This window comes from Mytilus trossulus, chromosome 6 (assembly GCF_036588685.1).
Source record: "Mytilus trossulus isolate FHL-02 chromosome 6, PNRI_Mtr1.1.1.hap1, whole genome shotgun sequence".
In the NCBI taxonomy this organism is placed as follows: domain Eukaryota; kingdom Metazoa; phylum Mollusca; class Bivalvia; order Mytilida; family Mytilidae; genus Mytilus; species Mytilus trossulus.
In genome coordinates this window covers 42477068-42493664 of record NC_086378.1, presented here as the reverse complement: position 1 = coordinate 42493664, position 16597 = coordinate 42477068, and the positions used below count along the sequence as shown (strand labels likewise).

At 30.5% G+C, this 16597-nt stretch overlaps 1 protein-coding gene across 2 annotated transcripts in view; it reads left to right on the top strand.

Moving 5' to 3' along the window:
• Positions 1-596: 596 nt before the first annotated feature.
• The window catches only part of LOC134721368 (uncharacterized), a 37074-nt gene continuing 21073 nt past the window's right edge, over positions 597-16597 (top strand). Inside the window, exon 1 of one of the 2 annotated variants that reach the window (XM_063584323.1) lies at positions 597-749. The gene's annotated coding sequence lies outside the window, so the exon portion shown is untranslated. Of the gene's footprint in view, positions 750-7896; positions 7917-16597 lie in introns of those variants that run through there. The other variant, XM_063584324.1, reaches the window with a different exon arrangement.

Here is a 16597-nt window from a genome sequence, read left to right as displayed (position 1 = left end):
AAGAATGTTCTGTAAAGTAAGATCTCCACACCAAAACACAATTTTGTCATGAATTTATCTGTGTCCATTGTTTAATAAGCACCTCGGGATAAGCACATAGACCAAGGTGAGTGACACAGATTCTTGAGAGCCGTAGTTTTTTTTTTGTATCTTTGTCATATAAGTGCGTTGGTAACTTAAGTAATTGTGTATTTAAGATAGGCACAACATTAAAAAAAATCTGTTTTGCCCTTTATTGTCTTATTGTCCTTTTTCCTCCCTATATGCACTTGATTATTGTAGTTGTTCAGAGTTGTCATGTTTTCTATGACATCAACCGTGGTTAATCAAGTAATGAGCCATATAATATACAATGTAAAAAGCATTATGTTTTCCGGGAATCAGGTATTTCCTAACAATCCTTTTCACAGGCCCTCATTTAGGTTAAGCGTCACACTATAACAAAACCAAGATTATTCTATATTAATTGCGATTATTCATGAATCTGATGCATAATTATCGAGGATCAATTTCCATGTTTTTTTATAATAGATGAAATTCCTTTCTTGTCTACTATTGAAACGGTATAGAAAATAGCTTGTGTATTGTGTATGTTTTACCCCCCAATAGTGTCGTCTAGGTGCGTTACGCTAACCTATATTTAGTTCTTATGGTTGTGCATACGCATGTTCTAATATTTGCATCCGGCTTTATATATCGGAGGATCAATAATTTGTCTTTTTACCGTACATTTCACTGATCTTTTCTCGGTAAGTTCCATATTATCTATGTTTTGAAAAAAATATTTATAACACGTATGAGTCTGTTAAGTTCTTTGTTAATTAAAGTAATCCTGATTTGTAGTTTTAATCACATATCATAATATTTTTTAATTAGTTACTTTGTTTTGATTTTTCAGTCATTAAAGTTATAACCATATGCCTACCTCATAGCATGAATTTTAATTATTTTATTTAAGTTTTAAAAAGGTAATGGAATGCACCATTTGAGCCAATCGGTTTTTGTGGAAGTTAATGCGTGTGTTGACAGTTGTAGTTAGTGCATGAATTGAGAAAAAATACACATAAATCATGAAAATGTTTAGTTCGACATGTGATACTAATCGTGTATAATCTTATGATCGTGTAATTGAACACAATAATGGCAGATTTAACAAATCATAAGTAATAGTTCGATATCTACTAATAAAACTGTTAAGATTCTGCTGCATATAGTAAACAAACACATCATCTTACAATGTTTTGTAACATATCTTTAAACATTCTAGCTTGAGTCACTTTTAGTGGACAGGTAAACTATCGCAAATCAAACTGTAATGCATATGAAATTTATTTAAGCATATCCAACTAAGTTAGACATCACGTGACTTTTGTGACGTATTATAGCCGCCATTTTGTATTTTATTGCCCCATATGCTTCAATAAAGTTTAATTTTCTCATAAACCTGATTCGTTTTTATACGACCGCAAATTTTGAAAAAAAAATCGTCATATATTGCTATCACGTTGGCGTCGTCGTCGTCGTCGTCCGAATACTTTCAGTTTTCGCACTCTAACTTAAGTAAAAGTGAATATAAATCTATAAAATTTTATCACAAGGTTTATGACCACAAAAGGAAGGTTGGTATTGATTTTGGGAGTTTTGGTCCCAACATTTTAGGAATTAGGGGCCAAAAAGGGCCCAAATAAGCATTTTCTTGGTTTTCGCACTATAACTTTAGTTTAAGTAAATAGAAAATAATGAAATTTATACACAATGTTTATGGGTTGGTATTGATTTTGGGAGTTTAGGTCCCAACAGTTTAGGAATTAGGGGCCAAAAAGGGACCCAAATAAGCATTTTTCTTGGTTTTCGCACCATAACTTTAGTATAAGTAAATAGAAATCTATGAAATTTAAACACAAGGTTTATGACCATAAAAGGAAGGTTGGTAATGATTTTGGGAGTTTTGGTCCAAACAGTTTAGGAATAAGGGGCCGAAAGGGTCCAAAATTAAACTTTGTTTGATTTCATCAAAATTGAATAATTGGGGTTCTTTGATATGCCGAATCTAACTGTGTATGTAGATTTTTAACTTTTGGTCCCGTTTTCAAATTGGTCTACATAAAGGTCCAAAGGGTCCAAAATTAAAATTGACAAAAAATTAATCGGTTGGGTTCTTTGATATGCTGAATCTAAAAATGTACTTAGATTCTTGATTATCGGCCCAGTTTTCAAGTTGGTCCAAATCGGGGTCCAAAATTAAACTTTGTTTGATTTCATCAAAAATTGAATAAATGGGGTTCTTTGATATGCCAAATCTAACTGTGTATGTAGATTCCTAATTTTTGGTCTTGTTTTCAAATTGGTCTACATTAAAGTCCAAAGGGTCCAAAATTAAACTTAGTTGGATTTTAACAAAAATTGAAATCTTGGGGTTCTTTGATATGCTGAATCCAAACATGTACTTAGATTTTTGATTCTGGGCCCAGTTTTCAAGTTGGTCCAAATCAGGATCTAAAATTATTATATTAAGTTTTGTGCAATAGCAAGTCTTTTCAATTGCACAGTATTGCGCAATGGCAAGAAATATCTTATTGCAAAATATTGTGAAATAGCAATTTTGTTTTTAATTAGAGTTATCTTTCTTTGTCCAGAATAGTAAGCAAGAAATATCTAATTGTAAGAATTTTTTTTATTTGGAGTTATCTTTCTTTGTCCTGAATCAACTTAAATCTTTGTTATATATACAATATACAATGTATATTCACTTTTTACTACCAACTGATAAATTAAAATAATCTTTACCATTCAGTGATAACAAGCATTTTTTTTACATCTTAATATTTTATTATGTATTTAAATGAGTAGTAATTGTTGCAAACTCTATTAGAAATTTTAATTGAGATTAGTTTTGGAATAAGGGAAAGGGGGATGTGATTAAAAAAATTGGGTTCAATTTTCTCATTTGAAATTTCATAAATAAAAAGAAAATTTCTTCAAACATTTTTTTGAGAGGAATAATATTCAACAGCATAGTGAATTGCTCTAAGAGAAAACAAAAATTTTAATTTCATTAGAACGCATTCATTCTGTGTCAGAAACCTATGCTGTGTCAACTATTTAATCACAATCCAAATTTAGAGCTGAATCCAGCTTGAATGTTGTGTCCATACTTGCCCCAACCGTTCAGGGTTCAACCTCTGCGGTCGTATAAAGCTACGCCCTGCGGAGCATCTGGTCTTACTTTTGCAAATCAATCCTTGATATTCAAACATATTTCTATCAAACAAAGTTGGTCCTAACAGTTTAATTTTTGATTACATTCGGTCAAATCGGAATCGTAAAACATGCACTTTTTCTCGTCATTTCTCCGTTGACTCAATGCTAAATTACCGATACCCATGTCTACTTTTACAACTATTTAAGAAATTCTGTAAATAAAACACAAACTTTGCAAATCGATTAAGTATATTCAAACATATAGGTTGCGGGGAATAATACTTAAAACAGTTTAATTTCAGGTCAAATTCGGTCAAACATCGATTTAAAAAAGGAAATTTTCCGATATTTTTCAAAATGGCGGCTGATGTATCATATGGAGATGTTGCATCAAATCAATGATTTCTATAGTAGGACTTTCCTAGATTATATTTAATTTTTCATAAAGAACCTCTGATGTTTCTGTTATTTTCTTTTAGTAATATTTCGATATCATTGATTTCAAAATTTCTAAATAAAAAAGATATTTTAAGTGTGACACTGGAACATTTATTTTGAGAGTTATCATCCAGGAGATACTGTTACCAGAAAATAATTTACAATATCTATAATAAAAAAAAATCTCTTCTTTTTTTAAAGGTGTTTTTCAAATTTTCTTTTTATATTTTATCTTTCTTTGGAAATATATTTATACATTCCTTTTAGAACAAAATAAAATGTTTTCATCCTAAGAGGAAAAAATAAAACAATGTCCAATTATAATAGATAAATATTCTTTACCTTTAAAATTTCATTCATTGACCGAACAGGTGAAATCTAACTTGGGTTATAATGTTACATCATAATATATATTGTCAGGTAGATGTGCAAACCAAAAGCAACCAGGTGACATCTAACATCCTGTCAGTGTGTATACATGTATTACCAGAGTTTAAATTTTGTAATATACAAAAGTTTTCATAAATGTACAAATAAATATCTTTTCCTTTCTGTGTCAAATCAGAAGAAGTATGTTTCATAATAAACTTTAGGAAAATATTAATATTATGAAATTTTCTTTAAAAACATATTTTTTGCTTAAAAGGCATTCAAATGTTTATATGTTTCTATAATTATATCAAAGAAATATTCTGATTCAAATTTTAATTTAAATGAATTTCGATCATTGAATATGATGTAAATGTTATTTATTGTTTAATCCAATATTTAAAGCTGAATCCTGGCAATGAATCAATATAAAGTTTAAATTGTGTAAAAAAAAAGAAGAGTTATTGTATTCATTCCAACAGAGACGTATATTACGATTGGTCTGGTTTTAACAATTATTATATTGTATACCCGATATTATCTATCGACAGAGTTATCGGTCCTGAATAGGACTGATATAGTTGGGTATGAATTGAATGCTTCTTTTTGTATAAACTTCATTGGGGTGGAAAAGCATTGACCGAAGTACATTTTGTATGTGCACACGGTCAACGCTTTTACAACCCTATGAAGTTACAAAAAGAAGCATTCAATACTTATAATTACATTTTTTAGCTATGATCGTGAAAACACGTATTTTATAATTTTTTTATTTAATTCACCTGTGCACTTTATTGTGGGACCACGTGTTATCATTGAATGACCAGTTTTATTTAAGAATTGAATGCTTCTTTTTGTAAATTTATTGGGGTGTATTTATGCGTTGACCGAAGTACATTTTGTATGAAGCGCGGAAACTATACTTTTAAGAATCATCCCGTTGTAACTTTTGAACAGACGGTCGGACATTTTTGGGCTTATAAAAAAAAATGTAGAGCTCGTCGAGAGGAACATTTTATACGCTTTATGTATGCAGCAAAGTCTTATCGTGTTCCTAATATGTGAGCTTGAAATTGCAGCGTAATTTTATTTTGCACTCTGCGACCTTTGACCTTGGGTGCATATTAAAAATCACATGAATTAAAGGTCGGGTGCGTCTAAACACTGCTAAGGAGTCCTTAGTGCACTAAGGACTGATAACATGCCACTAAGGACTAGATGGGGAGCTGTTACATGTAATTTCTTTTTATATTATGGTAGAAATAGATATTTAATGCATAAATTTCAAATTTGATAGAAAAATAATTGTAAATAAACGAGATATTCAACATTATTTAGACACGTGCCTGCTTTTCTTTGATATGCCGAAAATCAATGAACCGTTTGACACGTGTCAAATTACATAACTGATAACACGAGAATCTTTTTGGTAAAGTTGGAAACTAATAAATAAATTGTTGTTGAAATTTTATTAAAAAAAACAATTCTGAATGAAAAAGTATTTTCTAAAGTGTATATTTCTTGTAAATAATAAATTTGTCACCAGAGAAATATAACTAATGTCGGATTTTTATTTGATGCTCATATTAATAAGTGACTGAAATATATATTTTTTTATATATTTTATTTCAATTTATATAAAAAAAAATTGAAAGTACGTGTTGAAGTTTGGATAACCGGCAGAGATGTTTGTTGCTTTTTCATTAAACCCATCTTGATCTTGGGCTATGATAAGTCCGGTAGAACCGAAAATTGAATCTATAGACTAATATTTCGTAGCGTTCTTTGTCCTTGTAACCAATTGTATTTTTCAGGTGGTCGGACACATTATCTATAATGTGTTTTGTACCCGTATCTCTATACTGTCAAGTTATTATTTCTTGCAAGCGTACTTTAATGTGATTACAGGAGACGATGGACATGCGTTTGAACAATAGACTGGTGTGGAGCTGGAACACTTACTTGAGTTTGTTTCTTGTAGTGCAATGTTCAAAAATAATTTTCATATATGAAGACATTAAGAAATGTTTTACTGGACAAAACGAAACCAATAAGATAATACATTTTTACTACATGCAACCACACTAAGTTCATACATGACCCGTTTGAGCAAATTATTTCGGGCCTTCAACAGAGAGTAAAGCACATACCACATAGTCATTTCATGCGATATGTTAAGCAGACAATTTGTTAAAAACAATACAAATCGGATTTCCTTCTAACATACATGTTCTTCTTTAAGAAAAGTAGATTTAAAGAAATTATAATTGAAAATATTTCTGTCGTCTTTTTCATTTTTTCACGTGATGTATTTAGGTTTAAATATTCAGATTATATTGTATTACCAAAAATATTATTTACACATCATGTGGTAAAGGCATATTTTCGGGGCATTCATACGAAGCATTCTCTTTCTCTGTCAAAATTATATCTTTCTAAATTAACACATACTGAAAAAATTTCGTGAATACTGTACTAAAAACTGTGAAACATTTTAAAAACATTTGTTTCTTTTTTTATATGTTTGAAAATGAAACTTAATCTGGCTAAAAATCGGGAAATATTTTTTTTGAACTTCTTTTACTTTTAGAAGAAAAAAAATCGAACATATACAAACAAATAAGTACCGTTCTGATGATGAAGCCTTTGTAAATAGATATCAAACTGGTTGAAAACTAGTGGTTTTGATAAACCCCAGGAACGCCTCATGATTTTTTCCCCTCAGTTCCATCGTAATTTTTTTAGTAAAACCATTTGTATATACACGCATCATGGTCGAAATTAAAATAAAAACAAAACACTTATCAATATATCTATCCATTTTGGCTTCGTATCTCTTACATAACAAGCTGACCACACTCTAACTTATTAGTCATTTAGTTGGCGCACATCAAAGTCGTGCATCTGTGGCAAATAACTTTGGCGGGAAAGAAGTAAAACAAAAACAAAATTATATGTTCTTTTAATAATTTTAATAAGAACAACACATTTAATTATAAATATTAAGCACAAGTATTTTCGATACAATTGTTTATTACCTAGAATAAAAAGATTATGATTGTTTAAGCAGTTGTTATTTCATTTGGCACGTGTCAAACGGTTCATTGATTTTCGGCATACCAAAGAAAAACGGGCACGTGCCTAAATAATGTTGAATATCTTGTTTATTTATGATTATTTTTCTATAAAATTTGAAATTTATGCATTAGATATAAATCTCTAACATAATATGTCAAAATAATACACATAAAAGTACTCCTTCTAGTCCTTAGTGGCATTGTATAGTCCTTAGTGCACTAAGGAGTCCTTAGCAGTGTTTAGACGTACCGATTGGTGAAGGTCCCAAGTCTCTACGACTTCCGGTTCTCGAAATACATTTTTTCTAAAATTGTGTATAATTTTTCAAGGGAAATAACACCTTATAAGGGTTAATAACAAAATGATTGTATATGTTCATTAAAAGGGAGAAGGTTTGGATCCATTAAAACGTTTAATCCCGCTGCAAATGTTTGCACCTGTCCTAAGTCAGGAATCTGATGTACAGTAGTTGTCGTTTGTTTATGTAATATATACGTGTTTCTCGTTTCTCGTTTTGTTTATATAGATTAGACCGTTGGTTTTCCCGTTTGAATGGTTTTACACTAGTAATTTTGGGGCCCTTTATAGCTTGTTGTTCGGTGTGAGCCAAGGCTCCGTGTTGAAGGCCATACTTTAACCTTTAATGGTTTACTTTTTAAATTGTTATTTGGACGGAGAGTTGTCTCATTGGCACTCACACCACATCTTCCTATATCTATTGACATTGCAATCTATTCCTGTACATGCTGCCGTTTTCAAATCGATTCTATCTCTTATACTTTTTGAGAAAAAATGCAAAGGAAAGAATTTGTTTCACTGATCTTTTCTCGGTAAGTTCCATATTATCTATGTTTTGAAAAAAATATTATAAGACGTATGAGTCTGTTAAGTTCTTTGTTAATTAAAGTAATCCTGATTTGTAGTTCAAAAATGCAAATGAAAAAAATTGTTTCAAGGGGATATAACTCTCATAGGGGACAATGAAATCATATTCAGCCTCATATGATAATACATCATGATGAGATCTACCTTTTGTCCAAATAAGGTCATGATATCTTTAAAACAACAAGGGGGACATATAAAAAAGAAGATGTGGTATGATTGCCAATGAGACAACTATCCACAAAAGACCAAAATGACACAAACATTAACAACTATAGGCCACCGTACGGCCTTCAACAATGAGCAAAGCCCATACCGCATAGTCAGCTATAAAAGGCCCGATAAGACAATGTAAAACAATTCAAACGAGAAAAATAACGGCCTTATTTATGTAAAAAAATGAGCGAAAAACAAGTATGTAACACATAAACAAACGACAATATGTTTGATACCTCAGAATGATGTCCACATCAATATTTCCTACAGGTATATGTCCAAAGTTATAACAAAAAGAAGACACCATATGGTTACCATACAGGGAATAGAAATATAGTTACTCTTGGTCTCCTTTTGGCCGACATGAAAACCCCTGCCGATGTTGGGCGTCTGTTTGATTGTATGTGATGTATAAATTCGCTGCCATGTCCAATCAGTATGGAGACGTTTGAAACTCCGATGCCTCATCTTAAGACATGTGCAGTATTAAGACATGTGCAGTATAACTCTCTACACATTACAACCTTTGCTACAACTCTTTGGGTGATGGTAGCTGGCCTCTTGCAAGTCTAAATTGCTGTCAATTACCCTAACCCTCATAGTGGCAGTCCAAATTTTCAGCCCTTCATGCCGGTTGAACCCTATTCGAGACTTACTTATTGTATATCTATATGTATTGTCAATATGTCCTGATCCTGAATATGCTTTAAATATTTGCCACGACCTTTAAAAGCAGTTATGATTCAACCAACCAATCTTTGTTGAGGAAACAACACACATGGTTCTGCATGATACATTTGCATTCAAAAATATTTTTTTTTAACACATATGCCTATACCGGTTAATAAGTATTTTTTTCAAATTAAGTAACAAGGGGTGGGAGTAGAGGAAGACACTATTTGAATCAAGTTGTGTATCCTACATTGATGAGATCCTTTCCCTTTGCTATCAATTTCATTGGGTCGAATGTTATTCCCAGTGATTAGTTTGATCCTTTGCCTTTACTTGTCATAAAATTGCACTAGCTACGTGATATATTAAAAATAAAATATTTGTTTTGTTCAATGATGAATGAATGTGAAAAAGTGAAATGATGTTTCGTTTTTATACGACCGCAAAATTTGAAAATTTTTCGTCGTGTATTGCTATCACGTTGGCGTCGTCGTCTGCGTTGTCGTCGTCGTCGTCGTCCGAATACTTTTAGTTTTCGCACTCTAACTTTAGTAAAAGGGAATAGAAATCTATGAAATTTTAACACAAGGTTTATGACCACAAAAGGAAGGTTGGTATTGTTTTTGGGAGTTTTGGTCCTAACAGTTTAGGAATAAGGGGCCCAAAAGTACTTTGTTTGATTTCATTAAAAATTGAATAATTGGGGTTCTTTGATATGCCGAATCTAACTGTGTTTGGAGATTCCCAATTTTTGGTCTCGTTTTCAAATTGGTCTACATTAAGGTCCAAAGGGTCCAAAATTAAACTTAGTTTGATTTTGACAAAAATTGAAACCTTGGGGTTCTTTGATATGCTGAATCTAAAAATGTACTTAGATTTTTGATTATTGGCCCAGTTTTCAAGCTGGTCCAAATTAGGGTCCAAAATCAAACTTTGTTTGATTTCATAAAAAAATGAATAAATGGGGTTCTTTGATATGCCAAATCTAACTGTGTATGTAGATTCCTAATTTTTGGTCCAGTTTTCAAATTGGTCTATATTAAAGTCCAAAGGGTCCAAAATTAAACTTAGTTTGATTTTGACAAAAATTGAATCCTTAGGGTTCTTTGATATGCTAAATCTAAAAATGTACTTAGATTTTTGATTATTGGCCCAGTTTTCAAGTTGGTCAAAATTAGGGTCCAAAATCAAACTGTTTGATTTCATAAAAAATGAATAAATGGGGTTCTTTGATATGCCAAATCTAACTGTGTATGTAGATTCTTAATTTTTGGTCCCGTTTTCAAATTGGTCTATATTAAAGTCCAAAGGGTCCAAAATTAAACTTAGTTTGATTTTGACAAAAATTGAATCCTTAGGGTTCTTCGATATGCTAAATCTAAAAATGTACTTAGATTTTTTATTATTGGCTCAGTTTTCAAGTTGGTCCAAATTAGGGTCCAAAATCAAACTTTGTTTGATTTCATCAAAAATTGAATAAATGGGGTTCTTTGATATGCCAAATTTAACTGTGTATGTAGATTCTTAATTTTGGTCCTGTTTTCAAATTGGTCTACATAAAAGTCCAACGGGTCCAAAATTAAACTTAGTTTGATTTTGACAAAAATTGAATTCTTGGGGTTCTTTGATATGCTGAATCCAAACATGTACTTAGATTTTTTTATTATGGGCCCAGTTTTCAAGTTGGTCCAAATTAGGATCTAAAATTATTATATCAATTTTTCTCATTTGAATTTCATAAATAAAAAAATTCCTTCAAACATTTTTTTGAAATTATCAAGTGGGTGAAATAAAAGGAAGTCAGTAGGTATAATTTGTATTACCTGATATAAACATTTTTTCAATATATTACAAAATACAATATATCATAAATAATTAAATACACAAATGAAAATACATAAACATAGATATATAACCAAATTTTTTGGCAAACATCCGCCACTATGAATTTATAAACGGAAAAAAAAAATTTAACAAGGGAGGGAGGGTGGGTAATTTCAACGTAATATCAAATTCAAAAGTAAAGAAAACACTTTGCAATAGTATAAATAAACAATTAACAACAAAGGAAAAGTTTATATCCAATAAAAAGAGCGAAATAATATAGTGAGTAAATTTAATGCAAGAGTTTATACTAATGAAAATCTAGTTTGAACCAGTGTGATTACTGAGGTGTAAAATATAAATTTCACTGTTTTGCTAATTAAATAATTTAAATCTTAAATTAAACCAATTATCAAGTGGGTGAAATAAAAGGAAGTCAGTAGGTATAATTTGTATTGCCTGATATAAATATTTTTTCAATATATTACAAAATACAATATATCATAAATAATTAAATACACAAATGAAAATACATAAACATAGATATATAACCAAATTTTTTTGCAAACATCCGCCAAGCCTGCAAGGCCGCCAAAAAAAAAATAATAAAAATAATAACTAGTATCAAAACAGTTATAATGATGATAAAAACCAGACATACTATGATCACTCTTTGTTCTCACTTCAAATAAGCTCCATCCTTTCAAAATGTGTATAGATATTGAAAGGACAAAACAGCAAACCAACTCAAAATATATGTAGATCTTGAGTAGTTAGAAGAAAACCAGCATCATATTCAGGATGCAAGTTCTCTGAAAAGAGAAAAAAGAATAATTACAGTAAACAATATACATGTATGAAGTAAATAAAAAAAACACAGTTGTAACACATTACAACTTATATACTCTGATGCTTAATAATATTGATTATATTTTTTCTGAAAAGTTCTGTACCAGCAAAATTTAAATGAAGCCCATCTCTCGGAGCAAATAAGGAAGCATCTGGAATATTGTCGAGTACGAAACTCCTATACAAATTACAATATAATAAATTATTTCTTTTACACAATCTTTTTAACTCAGTATTAACTTTATTAACTTTAGCTCCAGTTTTCATGTGATCAACTGGTCTAGGAAGAATAGAAGTAAAGATCAACTTAGCAAATGTCATCTTTTTTAACTTGTGAATTAAATCTCCGAAATATGATATAATAGTATCTACGGATTGAGACGAAGAAATATTATTAGTACCAACATGAACTATAACGAAATCTAATGAAATTAAATCTACTTTCCCAGATGAAATTAACTCAGTAAGACGACCAAAAGTGGCACCAGGAAAGGCCTGAGTTGTACACCCATCTATTCCACTAACATATTTAGGTATAGACGCTGACACAATGGTCGCCCTTTTTTCAAAGAAATTCCCTGTAAAAATTTATAATAAAACATCTGAAATATGTGCCGTCATCTTTTCTGCTACTGAAATCTTATCATCTAATGAAAATTTTAAATATCTTTTATAAGCATCGCTTTTCCAATCTCCGTACAATTGAATTAATTCAGTAGGTACTTCTGCTGCAAAAGTCCAGCTAGCCCCCCCTCGCCTAAAACTATGTGTAGAATATGAACAAGCATCTAAACCAATCTCAGTAATTAACTGTCTCAATATTGTCTGAAATTGTCTATACGTGACAGGTACACATAATTTATGTTTTATAAAACAATAAGCTGGACTCTTATCAGAAGTACAAACTAAAGACTTCATATTCAAAAAAGCTTGAACGGGACACAATGGAGAATCTGGTATCGAGACTAAAGGTATCAATAATTCTCTCTCACCAAACTGAATGGTTTTCGACCAGTTAACACTTATTAATAATAGCTTACGCTTACAATCGAAAATAATACTATCCCTACAAAGCTGCTTATTATGATCAAAAGTAGAAATGGAGTCTGGCACCAAATTAGATTTTCTAAACATTAGAAAAAAGGCATGTAAAAATAAACACCATATAGTAGCATCATATGCACTATTTATATCCAGCTTCCTATAAATTTGAAGTAAAATGTGAGGAGTAATTGGCAAGGCCTGTTTTTGACAATGTGCCTTAATTCTACATAAACCTCTTAATACTAATCTCAAATGAAAAGCTTCAAACTGTGGATATTCTAAATCTAACAATAAATGCAGATATCTTACTGAACTAAGATAATTCTTTATAGAGTCAACAGATTTAAAACTTCTACTTAGAAACTGTGCATATAGTGTCAAAACATGAACTGTCGCAGGAACAGGCATAAGTTCAAAATATATACAAAACATAAAATATGATTCTAACTGAGTTTTCTTATTTTTATAAGTACTCTCCGCAAAAGCATGTTTAGCAGAATCTTTACATTGAAACCGCACAACCTCTAACTCTGTAAAATAAATTACCAATTATTTAAAAATGAAAAATCTGACATGAGAACTGGTACCTCTTCATATCTATCTACTGAAATAGCTGACTTAAATAACTCTCTGTATTTATGACTACAATGCCATCGAGACAAATAGTCAGCAAGTCTATTTTCTACACCTAAAATGTGTCTGGGTCGAACTTCAAACTGAAAACTTGCTTGAATAAAACAAAGCTCTCTCAAACAAGTTTGCATAAAAGCATCCTTAGATGAACCTGAATTGATGACCTGAACAGACGCCTCATTATCACAAAAGATCAGAATTTTTTTCCCGCAAAATGTTTTCACCAAAATTTTAACCGCAACTACAATAGCAAGTAACTCCAAACAATTGATATGTAATTGATCTTTTGTGATATCAGAAGGAAAAACAGCATGAAAATACTGATTTGAAGTAATAGCTCCAAACCCTTCTAAACAAGCATTGCTTGAAAAAATCTCATCATGCAGGACTTTGGTCAAAATTACTTAAATACTCTGTGAATGGTAAAATGTTTAATACTATTACAAATATGTACAGTAACATAAAATCTAGAATTTTTTATAGTAATGAATATTCTGAATTTTTCCCATGTAATGTTGGTGTTAGGCAAGGGGAAAATTTATCTCCTATACTTTTTTCTTTATATGTAAATGATCTAGAAGATTTTCTAATAGAAAAGAACATAGATGGTTTGAAATCTCTATCAGATGAGTTAGAAACTGAACTAGATTGTTATCTTAAACTTTTTATTATATTATATGCAGACGATACAGTCTTGTTATCAGAGTCTCAGGTTGACTTACAAAAGCAACTGGATACTTTATCTGAATACTGTAAATTGTGGAAACTGAAAGTGAATGTACAAAAAAGTAAAATTGTAATTTTTTCTAAAGGTAGACTACCTATTAATGTTAAGTTTAATTATGAAGATATTGTGCTAGAAATTGTTAATGAGTTTACTTATCTAGGTGTCTTATTCAGTAGAACAGGAAGTTTTTTAAAGGCTAAAAAAGCACAAGCAAATAAAGCGATGTGTGCTATGTACGACGTTATCAAAAAAGGCAGATTGCACAATCTTTCTATTGAATGTCAAATTGAATTATTTGATAAGATTGTTAAACCTATTTTAATTTATGGGAGTGAAGTCTGGGGTTTTGGTAATAATTCGGTTATAGAAAGGGTTCATATGAAATTCTGCAAACTTTTGCTTAAGGTTAAAAATTCTACACCTAATTTCATGATATACGGAGAATTGGGCAGATATCCTTTGGAGATTGATATAAAACTCCATATAATTAACTACTGGACTAAATTGTTGTCTGGAAAACAAGAAAAACTTCCTGCAATACTATACAAGTACTCATTGTATAAATATAAAAATGATATTACATGGTTGAAACATGTTAAATCCATTCTTGATGAATCTGGTTTATCATTTGTGTGGGATACCCAATATTTTGTAAACGATACATGGCTATATACTATTGTTAAACAAAATCTTGTTGATCAATTTAAACAGAAATGGCACACTAACGTGCAAGAATCGCCAAAAGCTATAAACTACCGTATGTATAAAGAAAACTGTCAATTTGAATATTATTTTAAACATTTAGATGATAGAAATATTATTACATTATGTAGATTGAGAACAGGAAGTCATAGATTTCCTATTGAGACTGGTAGATGGCAAAACGTTGCAAGAGAAAATAGAAAATGCTTACTTTGTAATTCTGGTGACATCGGAGATGAATTTCATTATATTTTTATGTGTTCTGTATTCAATGATAATCGTAAACAGTTTTTGAGAAAAAAATATAGAAATCAACCAAATGCATTGAAATTTAATGAACTGATGAATAGTAAAAATCTTTCTGATCTTAATAACTTGTGCAAATATATAAGAATTGTAAATATTCATTTAGGCTCTCCTGGGTAATTCATGTACTTGATAAGGGAAGCCATAAACCTGTCTCATTCTATGGTCAAACATAACCAGGAATCTTGGATAGGAAGTATTAAACATATATTTAAATTTCTAGACTTAGAATATCTATTTGTTAACCAGTCAAACTTTAAACAAAACCATATTCTAAAAAAGGTAAAAACATCTTTAACTATTAAATTTAAAGAAAGCTGGTTAGCTAGTTTAGAAAGCAATTCTGGGAAGTGTACTAATTTACAATCTGGCAATAAATTAAGAACTTACAGAAAATTTAAAAATATTTTTATGTTTGAACCATATTTAAAAATGAATTCAAAAAAAGACAGGCAAATAATCACAAGATTTAGAACTAGCTGTCATGATCTTGAAATCGAAAGAGGGAGGTATTTTGGGATTAAAGCTGAAGACAGAAAGTGTAAGCTATGTAAGAACGCAGTTGAAGACGAACTACATTTTCTTTTAAAATGTCCTGTTCTAAAAGATACTCGATCTCAACATCTATCTAATTTAAATTCAAAATTCAAAAATTTTTCAAGATTATCTGATGAAATGAAATTTGTTTGGATTCTTTCATCTGAAGATTTGTTTGTAACTTCAAACTTATCTAATTTATTGCACTCCCTTTTTGAAGAACGAAAGAAAATTATAGAAAATATTGTTGTTTAAAAAAACAAAAACAAAAAAAGAAATAAATAGAAGAAAAATATAGATAGATATATAATTATAGGAAATAAAATTGATCAGGAGTTGTCTCCCATAGACCTAGTACCATAAAGAATTATGTCATTTCTCCAGGTCACAGTGGCACCCATAACAACTATGTTTTGTTAATAACTTGGTTTATATCAGGTTAATTAGTGTAAATGTGTATTCATGTGTTGTTTTTATTTTTTGTTGTCTAAATGTACTTTAATCATTCTAATCATTTTCTGTGCTTTATTTTGTAATTCATTCATTTGATTGTATAGCTCAAATTTTGGGCACCATGATTGGTTAATAAAATTATCTTATCTTATCTTATCATTTAGTTTAATATGTATATCGTAATATATGATATGTACCTCCTCTTGCTTTCGTATAATTTTTGTATGTCTGTACATATACACTATGTAATTATTGTGTGTATCTCTATACCATTGTAATTTGGTTTGTTGAGAAATAAAGATATATAAAAAATCTCATCTGGAGACGACCAATCTTCAAGAGACATCATCGAGATACCATTATAGCTCGACAGAAACCTATGCCACCACAATAAGTCTTTCTGTACCTCTACCGGAATCTTTCTATATATCTTATGTCCACTGCCCACGACATTTGAAGGGAAAGCACTACGAAGCCAGTTCAACAAACGACTGACAAATAATCTACCGGGTCGTACACAGGTGGACACAAAATGAAGTTTCCCAAGTATTGACTGTAACTCTCTTAAAGAAATTTCAACGTAATATCAAATTCAAAAATGTAAAGAAAACACTTTGCAATAGTATAAATAAACAATTAACAACAAAGGAAAAGTTTATATCCAAT